Here is a 12,138-nt window from a genome sequence, read left to right as displayed (position 1 = left end):
GTAACTAAGGAGGAGGTCCTTACTGTTCTCAACACAAGTTCACAAATGCCCTCACCATCCTAGATTATAATAGTGATTGTAATAGTGATACTGTTAGGTTTTTGAAAGGTGTTATGTGTAGTATTGTAATTCGCACTCTGCATAATAGGCATACTTCTATATCACCCTTATGCAGAGTGCGAATTACAATGGCGAATTACGATGGCGGTTATGATAACGTTTAGGACGTTGAGCGTGGCTGAGGTGCACCCATGACCAGCTTGGGAACCAGATTGCATAGCGGAGAAGGTACGGTGGGATTCGAAATGGTCGGTGATCTGTTTGTTAGCTTGGCTTTCGAAGACTTTTGAATGGCAGGGTAGGATAGATATAGGTCTGTAACAGATTGAGTCTATAGTGTCACCCCCTTTGAAGAGGTGGATGACTGCAACAGCTTTCCAATCTTTAGGGATCTCAGGCGATACAAAAGACGGGGGTTGCAACAATTGCTGCAGATAATTTTAGAAAAAGAGGGTCCAGATTGTCTAGCCCAGCTGATTTGTAGGGGTCCATATTTTGCAGCTCGGCTATCTGGATTTGGGTGAAGGAGAAATGGGGGAGGCTTGGGCAAGTTGCTGTGGGGGATGCAGAGCTGTTGACCGGGGTAAGGGTAGCCAGTTGGAAAGCATGGCCAGCCGTAGAAAAATGCTTATTGAAATTCTAGATTATAGTAGATTTATCGGTGGTGACAGTGTTTCCTAGCCTCAGTGCAGTGGGCAGCTGGGAGGAGGTGCTCTTATTCTCCATGGACTTTACAGTGTCCCAGAACATTTTTGAGTTTGATCTACAGGATGCAAATTTCTGTTTGAAAATGCCTTCCTAACTTTCCTAACTGCCTGTGGGGATATTCGATGCTCATGCAGAACGCCACAGGATGTTTTTGTGCTGGTCAAGGGCAGTCAGGTCTTGAGTGAACCAGGGGCTATATCTGTTCTTAGTTCTACATTTTTGGGATGGGGTATGCTTATTTAAGATTGTGAGGAAAGCACTTTTAAAGAATAACCAGGCATCCTCTACTGACGGGATGAGGTCAATATCCTTCCAGGATGACCGGGCCAGGTCGGTGAGAAAGGCCTGCTCGCTGAAGTGTTTTAGGGAGCGTTTGACTGTGATGAGGGGTGGTCGTTTGACCGCTGACCCATTACGGACGCAGGCAATGAGGCAGTGATCACTGAGATCCTGGTTGAAGACAGCAGATGTGTATTTAGAGGGCAGGTTGGTCAGGATGATATCTATGAGGGTGCCCGTGTTTACGGGTTTAGGGTTGTACCTGGTAGGTTCCATGATCATTTGTGTGAGATTGAGGGCATCTATTTTAGATTGTTGGATGGCCGGGGTGTTAAGCATATCCCAGTTTAGGTCACCTAACAGTACAACCTCTGAAGATAAATGGGGAGCAATCAATTCACATATGGTGTCCAGGTTACAGCTGGGGGCTGAAGGGGGTCTATAAAAAGCGGCAACAGTGAGAGACTTATTTCTGGAAAGGTGGATTTTTAAAAGTAGAAGCTCGAACTAATGTAACTTTATAGGACCATTTAGACCAATAGATAGAGAGGGATGGATGGGAGAGAGCTGTTAAGTTCGTCCTCCCCTTTATAGATACATTATTATAATTATAAGGCACTTGGGGTTTTAATCTAAGTGAAGTGCTTTGGGGAGATATGGCAGTGGACGGGCAGAGAGGAGGAGATACCTCTCTAAAACTGCCTTTGAATTAGATATATAGAGGGGAGCGGATGCGCATCTACAGCACATCGTGTCGACTTTGTCTTAAAGCAGCGCCATTTCTCTCTCTCTCTCTCTCTCTCTCTCTCTCTCTCTCTCTCTCTCTCTCTCTCTCTCTCTCGCTATCTCATATCCACACATGTGCACGCACGCACACTCACACACACGCACACGCGCACGCGCACGTACACGCAGTTAATGACATGTAGTTGTGAGGTATCTGTGTGTTTTTCCTCTCATTTCCTTCAGGTCCCCCTGAGAATAGAAGAAGAAGGAATGAACATGTTTTGATATACAGTGGGGCAAAAAAGTATTTAGTCAGCCACCAATTGTGCATGTTCTCCCACTTAAAAAGATGAGAGAGACCTGTAATTTTCATCATAGGTACACTTCAACTATGACAGACAAAATGAGAAAAAAAATCCAGAAAATCACCATTGCATGATTTTTAATGAATTTATTTGCAAATTATGGAGGAAAATAAGTACCCATCATGACCATGTGAAAATAAATGTACGCATGTTGTTTCTTTCCACAGAACTAGAGGAAGGATGATGATGCAATCACACTCTCCATTGCTCGGGCAGTGGCTGAATGTGGCTTTCATAATCTGGCTTCTCATAGACAATTTTGTGTTCCTTTATGTCCTATATTGTTGTAGCGAGCAGCACCCTAAAGCCTCTCCAATCGCTAAGGTAGAATCCACTCTGACTTTTCGACATCTCACTCACTGCAAATCAACTGAGAGACCTTCACCTATTCACAAAGCAACTTATGATAGGGTTGCTAATCAAGGATCAGGTCCTCCCTCAATAATTTTGATCTAAAACTCTAAGTTGATCCTAGACCAGCACCTGCTCTAAGACACTTTGTGAATTCCAGAACTAACACTGAGCCAAGGTCTAGAACAGCCAGCCAAGTCAAATAGACGAGACATAACATACTAAATGTAAATCTGGGACACTCAAATTAGTATGATATGTTACATTTGGTATAGTTGCATAAGACAGACAGTTACTTAATGCAAAAACGATTGAGCTGGATGGGTAGGCGTATAATGTGAACGTCTAGCAACCCGGCAGTTGCGTGTTTGAATCTCATCACAGACAACTTTAGCATTTTAGCTAATTAGCAACTACTTACTACTTTTTAGCTACTTTCAACTATTTAGTATGTTAGCTAAACTTTCCCTTAACCCTAACCCTTAACTCTTTAACCTAACTCCTAACCTTAACTCTAACCTTAACCCCTAAGCCCTAGTCTAGCTAATGTTAGCCACCTAGCTAATGTTAGCATTAGCCACTTAGCCACCTATCGAACATTAGACACAACCAATTGCAATTGTTAACATATAATTTGAATGTGTAACATATCATATAATTGGCTTTTACTATGTTACATCTACCCCTGAGTCCAGGTTGGAACAGGAACTTCTACTGTCTAGAGGCGTCTTGTATAAAATAGCCTCAAAATAGCCTATTATTTTCTTCCTCTGTCCTCCTCCCCGTAACCTTCCACTCCTAAGTGCACTCACCCCAGGCCCCAGAACAAACTACATGCTCTCTTATCTCTCATTACCATTCTCTCCATCTCTCCATCAGCACTTCATCTATATGGGGTTCATCCCTCGCTCCACATTGTACTCCTCCTTCACTCTTCCCTTTTCCATCACCTTTTCATTCCTTTTCTGCCTCAAGTTCTTTACTTCCCTTCCTCCTCTCTCCACTCTTCTCCATCTACCTAACGACCCTCCCTCCCCGCATCCCTTCTTCCACTATCTCCCTCCACTGCTGCAATCCCTCCCTCCTCTTAAACATCACAAAATACCCTCCTATCCCAATCCAGCCCTCTCTCCCTCTCTCCCTCCCTCTCCATTTATCTTTCCCTCCCTCTCGCTTTCTCCCCTTCATCTCACCTCCAGCCACTCAGCGCTCCCTCTTCAGCAGCACCGCCCGCTCTCTTTCTCTTTCTACCTATTTCTCTCTCTCGCTCCCTTTTCTTTCTCTCTCCTTCCCTCTTTGGCTCACAGAAGGTTCCCAGGCTCCTGGTCCGTCCGTCTGTCCTTCTGCCCGTCTGCCTGACCGTCCGACGATCCCAGTGAAGCTCCAGCACCAACCCGGGACACAGACTCGCACAAAGGTAAGAAATAAGGGAAGATGAGAGGGGCTCTGCTTCCCTCAACTATCACTGATGCTGGAGGCAGACAGGATGAGGGAAATAAAGAGAAAGGGAATGGGGAGAACCAGAAATGAGAAGAGATGAAGTGGAAAAAGAAGAGGGAGAGGGGATTGGAGAGGGGCGGTAATGCAGTGCACTGTTACTTGTGAGAAGAGAGGAATATAGAAAGAGATGTTTAGACTGAAATGTAGGTGTCTTGAGGAAACTGTCTGAGAACAGAGAAAGAGAGAACAGTTTGATGCATGCAGCGAGGAGAATTAGAGAAAGGGAGAGAGGGATGGAGAGGGATTGTAAGAGAGAGGGATGGAGAGGGATAGAGAGAATGTCAGAAAGCAGCGGGCAGCTCTGCCTCTCCGTAAAATCCCATTCACAAATAAGAACTGAACTCTGGCGACTCCGATTGGTCCCCGAGCGGTGTGTGTTTGCTCCAATGTGCGTGTGTACTGTATTAGAGAATGAGATTGAGAAAGGGTGAGAGGGAAGGAGGGAAAGTGGGAGGGAGGAGGGGAATAGAAAGTCTATCAGATAGCTGTTCTGTGGGTCTGGTGCTAATGCTGTGCTTGAGCGACTTGCTCCAGCAGCACACACCATGCAGACTAGATAGAGAGAGAGGTGGGCTGAGGGGGGGGGGTCCAAATGGAAATAATGAGTGATGTCACTGGTGCAGGTTGGTACGCTTGTCATAATGCAGGCTATAGAATACAGAGACGATCAGTGTGACTTTGCGACAGACTTTGGGACACTTTCCCTTTTCAACTCCTCCCTCCCCTTCCTTTCCCCTTCTCCCTGATCGCCTCCTCTCTCACTCCAGATTGCTCCCCTTTCATAACATATGTAGAGACAGAGCTGCACTCCTGACATGCAAACAGCAGTCTGTAAGAGTGACGTTACATTTCTGGGAAACTGTCGTTGGTGCGGCAAAGTACGGGCAACCTGAAATACATACGGGAGGGATAGAGAGGGATGGAGAGAGAGGGATAGAGCGATGGGGAGAACTTCAGCAACCACAAGGGACCTAATGGGACAGAGAGGAGAGACCGGGAGAGGGAGAGAGAGAGAGACGAAAGAGTGTGAGAGAGAGAAGAGATGAAAAAATGAACTGACATATGGAGGGAATGAGGGTCATAGTGAGATGGCAGGAAAAAAAGACGAGGAGGGTTGGGCAGACAGAATAAAAGGAGTAGAGAGAGAGAGAGAGAGAGACGGAACGAGAAAGAGATGTGTGGCGGTAATGCAGTGCACTGTTATTTGTGAGAAGAGAGGGATATAGAAAGAGATGTGTAGATGGAAATGGTGGGTCTTGGGGAAACTGTCTGAGAATAGAGAAAGAGAGAACAGTTTGATGCATGCAGCGGGCAGAAATACAGAAAGGGAGACAGGGAGAGATAGGGATTGTAAGAGAGAGGGATGGAGAGGGATAGAGAGAATGTCAAGAAAATGTTGATGTATCAGCTGTGCAGCTGCAGGAAGCAGCGGCAGCTCTGCCTCTCCGTAAAATCCCATTCACAAAAAAGACCTGGAATAGACGTCGAATTGACGTCGGTGCCCAGTGTGTAGAAAGACACTTCTTTCCCCTTCTCCATCCATCCTCCTTTTTCACTACTTATAGTATTTCACACCCCATCACTCCTCTTTCATTAGAAATGAACGTGAGGGGTGTGATGCATGACTCTAGTCTATATCATCTCATGAATTTCTAGGGATTCACTGATTTCGAAGCGAGCGGCTCTTTGGAGTGTGAAATACAACCTTGTGAAATGTACCGCCGAAGTGTCTGACGCATTCGTGGCAGCTGGGATCTGCTGGGATACCCAGAACAGCACAGGACAGGAGTGATGGGGATGTGCACGGGGGGGGTGGTGGAAGGGTGGGACTCTGGGGAGATTTCAGGGTTGTGTCAGTGCGGGGAACTGAGTTCTTGTTGGGTACACCTTCCGCTTGGTGGCAGCTATGTGTTCAAGGGTTCTGCCTCTGGTATGGTTTGCCGCTGCAGTGTGTGTTAGAGTGACTTTCATCCTCCTTCTTCTTGAGCCGTCTCTCCACAAACCCTGTCTGAAATAGGGGAGTAATTCAAGCATTCAAGCATGTAATTGTGTGTGTGTGTGTGTGTGTGTGTGTGTGTGTGTGTGTGTGTGTGTGTGTGTGTGTGTGTGTGTGTGTGTGTGTGTGTGTGTGTGCGTGTGCGTGTGCGCAAACAAACCGGACCAGAGCAGGCCTCTTCAGCGCAATGTGGCACCGCAGTTAATGAAGCACGTCTCATCCCCGATCCCTGTCTCTGATTCAGGCACGGGCAGATTAATGACACCATGGAACATGGATGGGATTAGAGTACCAATCCAACAGAGATGATCAATCTAGCCTGCTAGTACCAGTACCAGTTCAGCAGCCCCACATATATCAAACTACAGATCTACTTATTATCTATATATTCTCTCCAATTCCACATAGACGTGTGTGGGTGCCTTTCTGCGTGTGCAGCGCACGTATGTTTGAGTGAGTTTGAGTGAGTGGGTAGCTAGCTGGGTGCCAGTGGGTGAAATAATAGGAGAATGTCATGATTGCTTGGAAGAAGAGAATTTTGTTGTGTGGGATTGTGTAGGTGAGAGGTTGTTAGATGTTAAGATAGGACCAGCTAATTGTGTGCGGACGGATCCAGAGTGCATGTTTGAATTTTTACGTGGGCAGCCTCAAAACTGAACGGTATGAAACTAAAGCACAGCTGCGTTCTATGGTCCGAAAGGCATCACCCACAACTACACTCTTAGAATAAATGATTCCAAAAGGATTCTTCGGCCGTCCCTATGGGAGAAACCTTTTTGGTTCCAGGTAGAACCCTTTTGGGATCCATGTAGAACCCTCTGAGGAAAGGGTTCTTCGTGGAACTCAAAAGGGTTCTTCAAAGGGTTCTCCTATGGGGACCGGCAAAGAATCCTTTTCAGTTCTCTTTTTCTAAGAGTGTACAGGGATGTGACTATAATATGTTGCTTCCCCCACTTAAAAGGCTACTTGCAAGTAGCCACACCCATTATGTGCATTTCTGATAGATGAAATTGAATGAATTTAAACAAAGCTATTCTCAATTTGCGCTGATCGATTTTGACATTAAAAACATGGAATTGACACAGAGTTAATCGACCACCGGTGCAGAACGTTAATTAAAAAACAGATCGCCATCATTATAAAGAGGAGAATAAATGGGGGGGAGGAGAAAGAAGAGAGTATTTTCCTCTCTCTTTGCTCAAGTGGCAGGCTGTAGTTATACTGTAAGGCAGTGGCAGTCGGTGACGTTTAAGTTAAGGAAGGTTCTTTTTTTTTATGAGCATGGTCTTATTTCTATTATAGCATATTGGATGACTGTCGTTCATATTCCATTCACTCAGCTCCAAATAACATTAATAGGTTTGGTCTAATACATAATACTCAATGTTCCTTATACCCATCAATGTTCCTTATACCCATCAATGTTCCTTATACCCATCATGAGGATGGTACAACCTAGTCTATGAATGAAAGTTTACAATGTAGGTGCACACTGGCGGAGGAAAGAAATTGAGACGACAGACAGTGACACATGGACAGACAGTGACACATTCAATACCATCTTGCACGCTCTTGCCTGCATCTAGCTGATCTAGGGTGTAATCCTTAGTCCAACAGTTGCAAACGTTTGCATCCGTTTAAGAAACATTTTTTTCAACAGAATCAGCAGAATGAATACACCCCTGATCACGCGTAAACACAGTTCACTTTCATAGCAGCCACGTTGTATTCCTTCTTGCATCCGTGAGCTCTCCTCCTCTCACCTTTTCTCTTTGTTTGTGAACTTCAATGCACAACACATCAGCTGTATGTGACCAGGTGAAAAAACCTTTTCAAACCATATCATAACCTCTACACACAGCTTGAATCAATGTCACCATATTAGCTAAAGTAATGTCATAGTCAGCATAGCTAATAGAACTAATGTGTTAGTAAACCCGCTACAATCATGCAGTAACGCTACAGTGCACAGTCAGTAAGCAGCTCACCTTGACTTGGAAGAGTTCCAGTGTTGTGTTGGCAATTCATAGCCAGCTAGCTAAAATAGCATCCCTCTGTTTGAGCAGGGTATTTGAGTAGGCTAAACTAGCTAGCTGCACTTGCTAGCTAAGTAAGTGAAACAGATTATTTTTTAAATTATGAAATCTCTCTCTCTCTCGATTTCTTTTGCTTGTCCTTCATTTTGTAATAAATCAATTTGTTCAAAACTGTTCAACTATTGTCTTTCTCTCTCCTTTAGTCAAGTACTCACCACATTGTATGCACTGCAGTGCTAGCTAGCTGTAGCTTATGCTTTCAGTGCTAGATTCATTCTCTGATCCTTTGATTGGGTGGGCAACATGTCAGTTCATGCTGTAAGAGTGTCCTCTGGAAGTTGTCATATTTACTGTGTAAGTCTATGGAAGGGGGTGAGAACTATGAGCCTCCTACAGTAGGTTTTGTATTGAAGTCAATGTACCCAGAGGAGGACGGAAGCTAGCTGTCCTCCGGCTACACCATGAAGCTACCCTACAGTGTTGTTGAGGCTACTGTAGACCTTCAAAGTGTGTTTTAATAGATTATTTGGTGACATTTGAATATATTTAGTAGAGATTGATTTAAAAAAGATACATTTTAAATGTTTTACAACAACAACAAAAAATCACTGGTTCTCCTCTTCCTCATTTGAGGAGCCTCCGCTGCTGTAAGGAGTGGGAAACCCAGAAGCTGCTGCCTGCCTGCCTGCCAGCATCTTAAGGATTGATCCCAATGTAGTTTGACACTCATGACAATTCATTACTGTGTTGAGACACTCACACACACACACACACACACACACACACACACACACACACACACACACACACACACACACACACACACACACACACACACACACACACACACACACACACACACACACACACACACACACACACTTATAAACCCATTCACCTAGATGCACACATAGCGAGAGGTCACACACACCGTTCCGGAAGAGGACGTTTAGTTTTTCCATTGCTCAGCAGAACAGCACAATAGCATCTCCATCCCTCCATCCCTCCAGCCCCACCTACATGAACTCTCACGGTCAGGTCACCTATGCAATGCATTCATCTCTTGAGATTTGGCCAACAAAATTCACTTAGACATCATCCTCCAACTCATAATGCCCATAATGCCTTGGGTTTAGGGTTAGGGTAAGGGTTAGGGTTATGTTTATGGTTAGGGGTTATAAAAAAAAATTGATTTTGAATGGGACTGAATTGTGTGTCCCAACAAGGTTAGTTATACAAGACTGTGTGTATGTGTGCGTGTATGTATGCAGTGTGTGTGTGTGTGTTACTGATCAGATGAAAGCACATGTGGGATCAAGTGGCATTGCATGGCTGGAAGTCGGAAGCCAGAAGCTGGAAGGGAGCCATAACTTTGAGTCACCTGCTAATAGAGAATTACGACTGTTGTGCTAATGTAGCCTGGTCCCAGATCTGTTTGTGCTTTTCCCTGCTCCATTGGCATTCCATAAGGAGTTGGCAAGAGAGCAGAAACAGGCTGGCTCCCAGGCTAGTGCTAATGATGCATGGTGCTGGAACATCAGCTGTTGTTCCTCCGACATTTTGCATCTAGATTTCAGACATTCTAGTTTTACAAACTGCCTGTGTTATCTTGCAGTACGTGTATTAATGTGTGGAGGGGGGAAACTGGTGTAATTGTTTTGAAGGAAGAGGGATTTTTTTTTCTGTTGTTGAATATCCATGTGCTGATGTAATTGCCACCACACCTGCAATACCCTCCCTTTCTTGTATCTTCTTTCACTCTCTTTCTCTCTCTCTCTCTCTCTCTTCCTCACGTACTCACGTTTTTTCTTACTTTCTCTCTATCACCGGCGCTCTGCCGGTCCAAACGAAGGTGTGAAAAGGGGACACTTCTCACTTTGTGCCAAAGTTCAGTCGATCTATTTTAGAGATTTGGCCATGTGTTTTTAAAAATTTTTTTTAAGGCCAATGTATTTTTAAACCGCCCGAGCAACAGAGGTCGCTTCGAGCGAATCTAACTTTAGTAGTGACACAGAGGCCACCGCAGCGCTGCAGGAGTCAGGCCGAGCAATTAAAACCTCCACAAACTACTAAATGAGATCATTAGTGTGATGGGATGGATGGAAGTCATCTGGGAAGAGGCAGGGGAGACGAAAGTGGATTGAGATATTTATTTTTATGGGTCACGGAGGGAGGGAGTTTTTGGTGAAACAAATGGGATGATAATGTATTGGGATGATAATGTAACATTGTGACCTATTTTGATCCGACTTTAAACTCCTTACTCTTTTGGAGTAAAAGTAAGAGTAAGAGTCAGTGGATGTGGATGATATATAGACATAGATGTAGACACATACACATGCACAGCACAACAAATGACGCTTCTTTACCCAACATCATTTGCAAAAGGGTACTCCGGCTCTGTGACCTGAAAACAGCATCCCTCTGCACCACAGTTCATCTACGTGAGACAGGGGGCACTGTTTCACGGACAAGTGGATGAGTCGATGGAGATACTGCTGCATTCCCCACATGAGGTCTCAAACTTCTGCTCCATCTCCTCCCGAGGTTTCTCATGGTTTCTCACTTACCGGCTACACAATCAGTCCCTTACAGAAGACTGCTGCCTGGTCCCTGGCTGAACAGTTCATTTCTTAGAACTACTGTTCTCTACTCCCTGCATAGAGAATAGATGCCAAGAAAGGACAACTTAGTGGGCAAAATGCAGAAGTTACCAAACTCTATTCTATTCCTAGCAATGACTACGATGACCAGATGGCATTGCATTATCAGTGTGATACAAGAGATAAGCAGATAAGCAGGACTTGGAATAGCATTCGTTGTGACCAATATACATCATATTCCACATCAGCTGTCATATTATCTGAAAATGCGCAAAGAGGATGATGGACGTTTTTCTCCCCTCCTCTCTCCCATTGCTTTGCCGGCCTGCTAATAGATTTTAGACGGGAGCTGGGAGCGTTCCGGACTGGCCCCCGATCATCATAGAGATCATCTGAATGCAGGAAACATGCAATCCCGTCTGTGTCCGAAAATCATCTATGTCCCTACATAGTGCACTGCTTTTTAATAGAGCTCTATGGACCCTGGTCAGAAGTAGTGTACTATCTAGCAAATAGGGTGCCATTTTGGATGCAATCATTATGTCAGTGTGAGCAAGGGGCCTGCAGTATAGCCAGCGCTAAACGTCTCTGTTTATCACGTATTACACTGATGAGCTTATTTCCCTTGAATGTCATTCTCTATTTGGGAGTGTTAGGTTGAAGCCTTATCTGTGAATGGGCTTTGGTCATGATACTGTAGTACTGTAGATTCACACGCACGCACGCACGCACGCACGCACGCACGCACGCACGCACGCACACACACACACACACACACACACACACACACACACACACACACACACACATACACAGAGATGGTATGATTGTGTGTGTGTGTGTGTGTGTGTGTGTGTGTGTGTGTGTGTGTGTGTGTGTGTGTGTGTGTGTGTGTGTGTGTGTGTGTGTGTGTGTGTGTGTGTGTGTGCCCAGTTGCCAACAGCAACTTTAGCTCTTTTAGATTGTGTTAATCTCTCTCTATTTCCTATCTTTATGAATGACAACGCATATCGTTCCTTTGTAGACCCATGAATGTGTGCATCCCCTTCTCCCTCTTTCCTCTCCATCTCTCTCCCCATCCCTCCCTCTTCTCTGTGTGAGAGCGCTAGCTGGACACACTCAACTCAGCTTGCCCCAGGCTCGGCCCTGGCTCCCACCAGCAGAGTGTGAAGACTGTGTCAGAGTAAGAGAGGAGAGCTGTAGAGGAGGAGTGGAAGCCCAGTGCTGGACTGGCTTTTATGGTGAAAGGTCAATGTAGGGTTTATATAGCCGAGCGTACACACACACACACACGTGCACGGGCACACACGCACACACACACGCATGCACACACACACGCATGCACACACACACACACACGCACACACACTTCTGCAAGACAAGAGGCGCTGTCAGGCGGCAGAGTTTCTGCTGGCACTACTGCTGACAAGGCAAGCCACTGTCAATGGGGCAGGGGCTTCAGCTACTCTGTTTGAATACACAGACACACTCCGACAATCTACACTGAAACACAC

The 12,138-nt window shown here is 45.3% G+C and overlaps 1 protein-coding gene across 1 annotated transcript in view; it reads left to right on the top strand.

Annotated features, from left to right (window-relative positions):
* The first annotated feature begins 3,679 nt into the window (after positions 1-3,679).
* The window catches only part of LOC118384365 (parvalbumin-7-like), a 44,347-nt gene continuing 35,888 nt past the window's right edge, over positions 3,680-12,138 (top strand). The window contains exon 1 of the mRNA XM_052518565.1: positions 3,680-3,906. The gene's annotated coding sequence lies outside the window, so the exon portion shown is untranslated. The remainder of the gene's footprint in view (positions 3,907-12,138) is intronic.

The sequence above is a fragment of the Oncorhynchus keta genome, chromosome 5, assembly GCF_023373465.1.
Source record: "Oncorhynchus keta strain PuntledgeMale-10-30-2019 chromosome 5, Oket_V2, whole genome shotgun sequence".
Taxonomy (NCBI): Eukaryota; Metazoa; Chordata; class Actinopteri; order Salmoniformes; family Salmonidae; genus Oncorhynchus; species Oncorhynchus keta.
The sequence above is the reverse complement of the archived record's forward strand: the minus strand, read 5'-3'. Positions and strand labels throughout refer to the sequence as shown.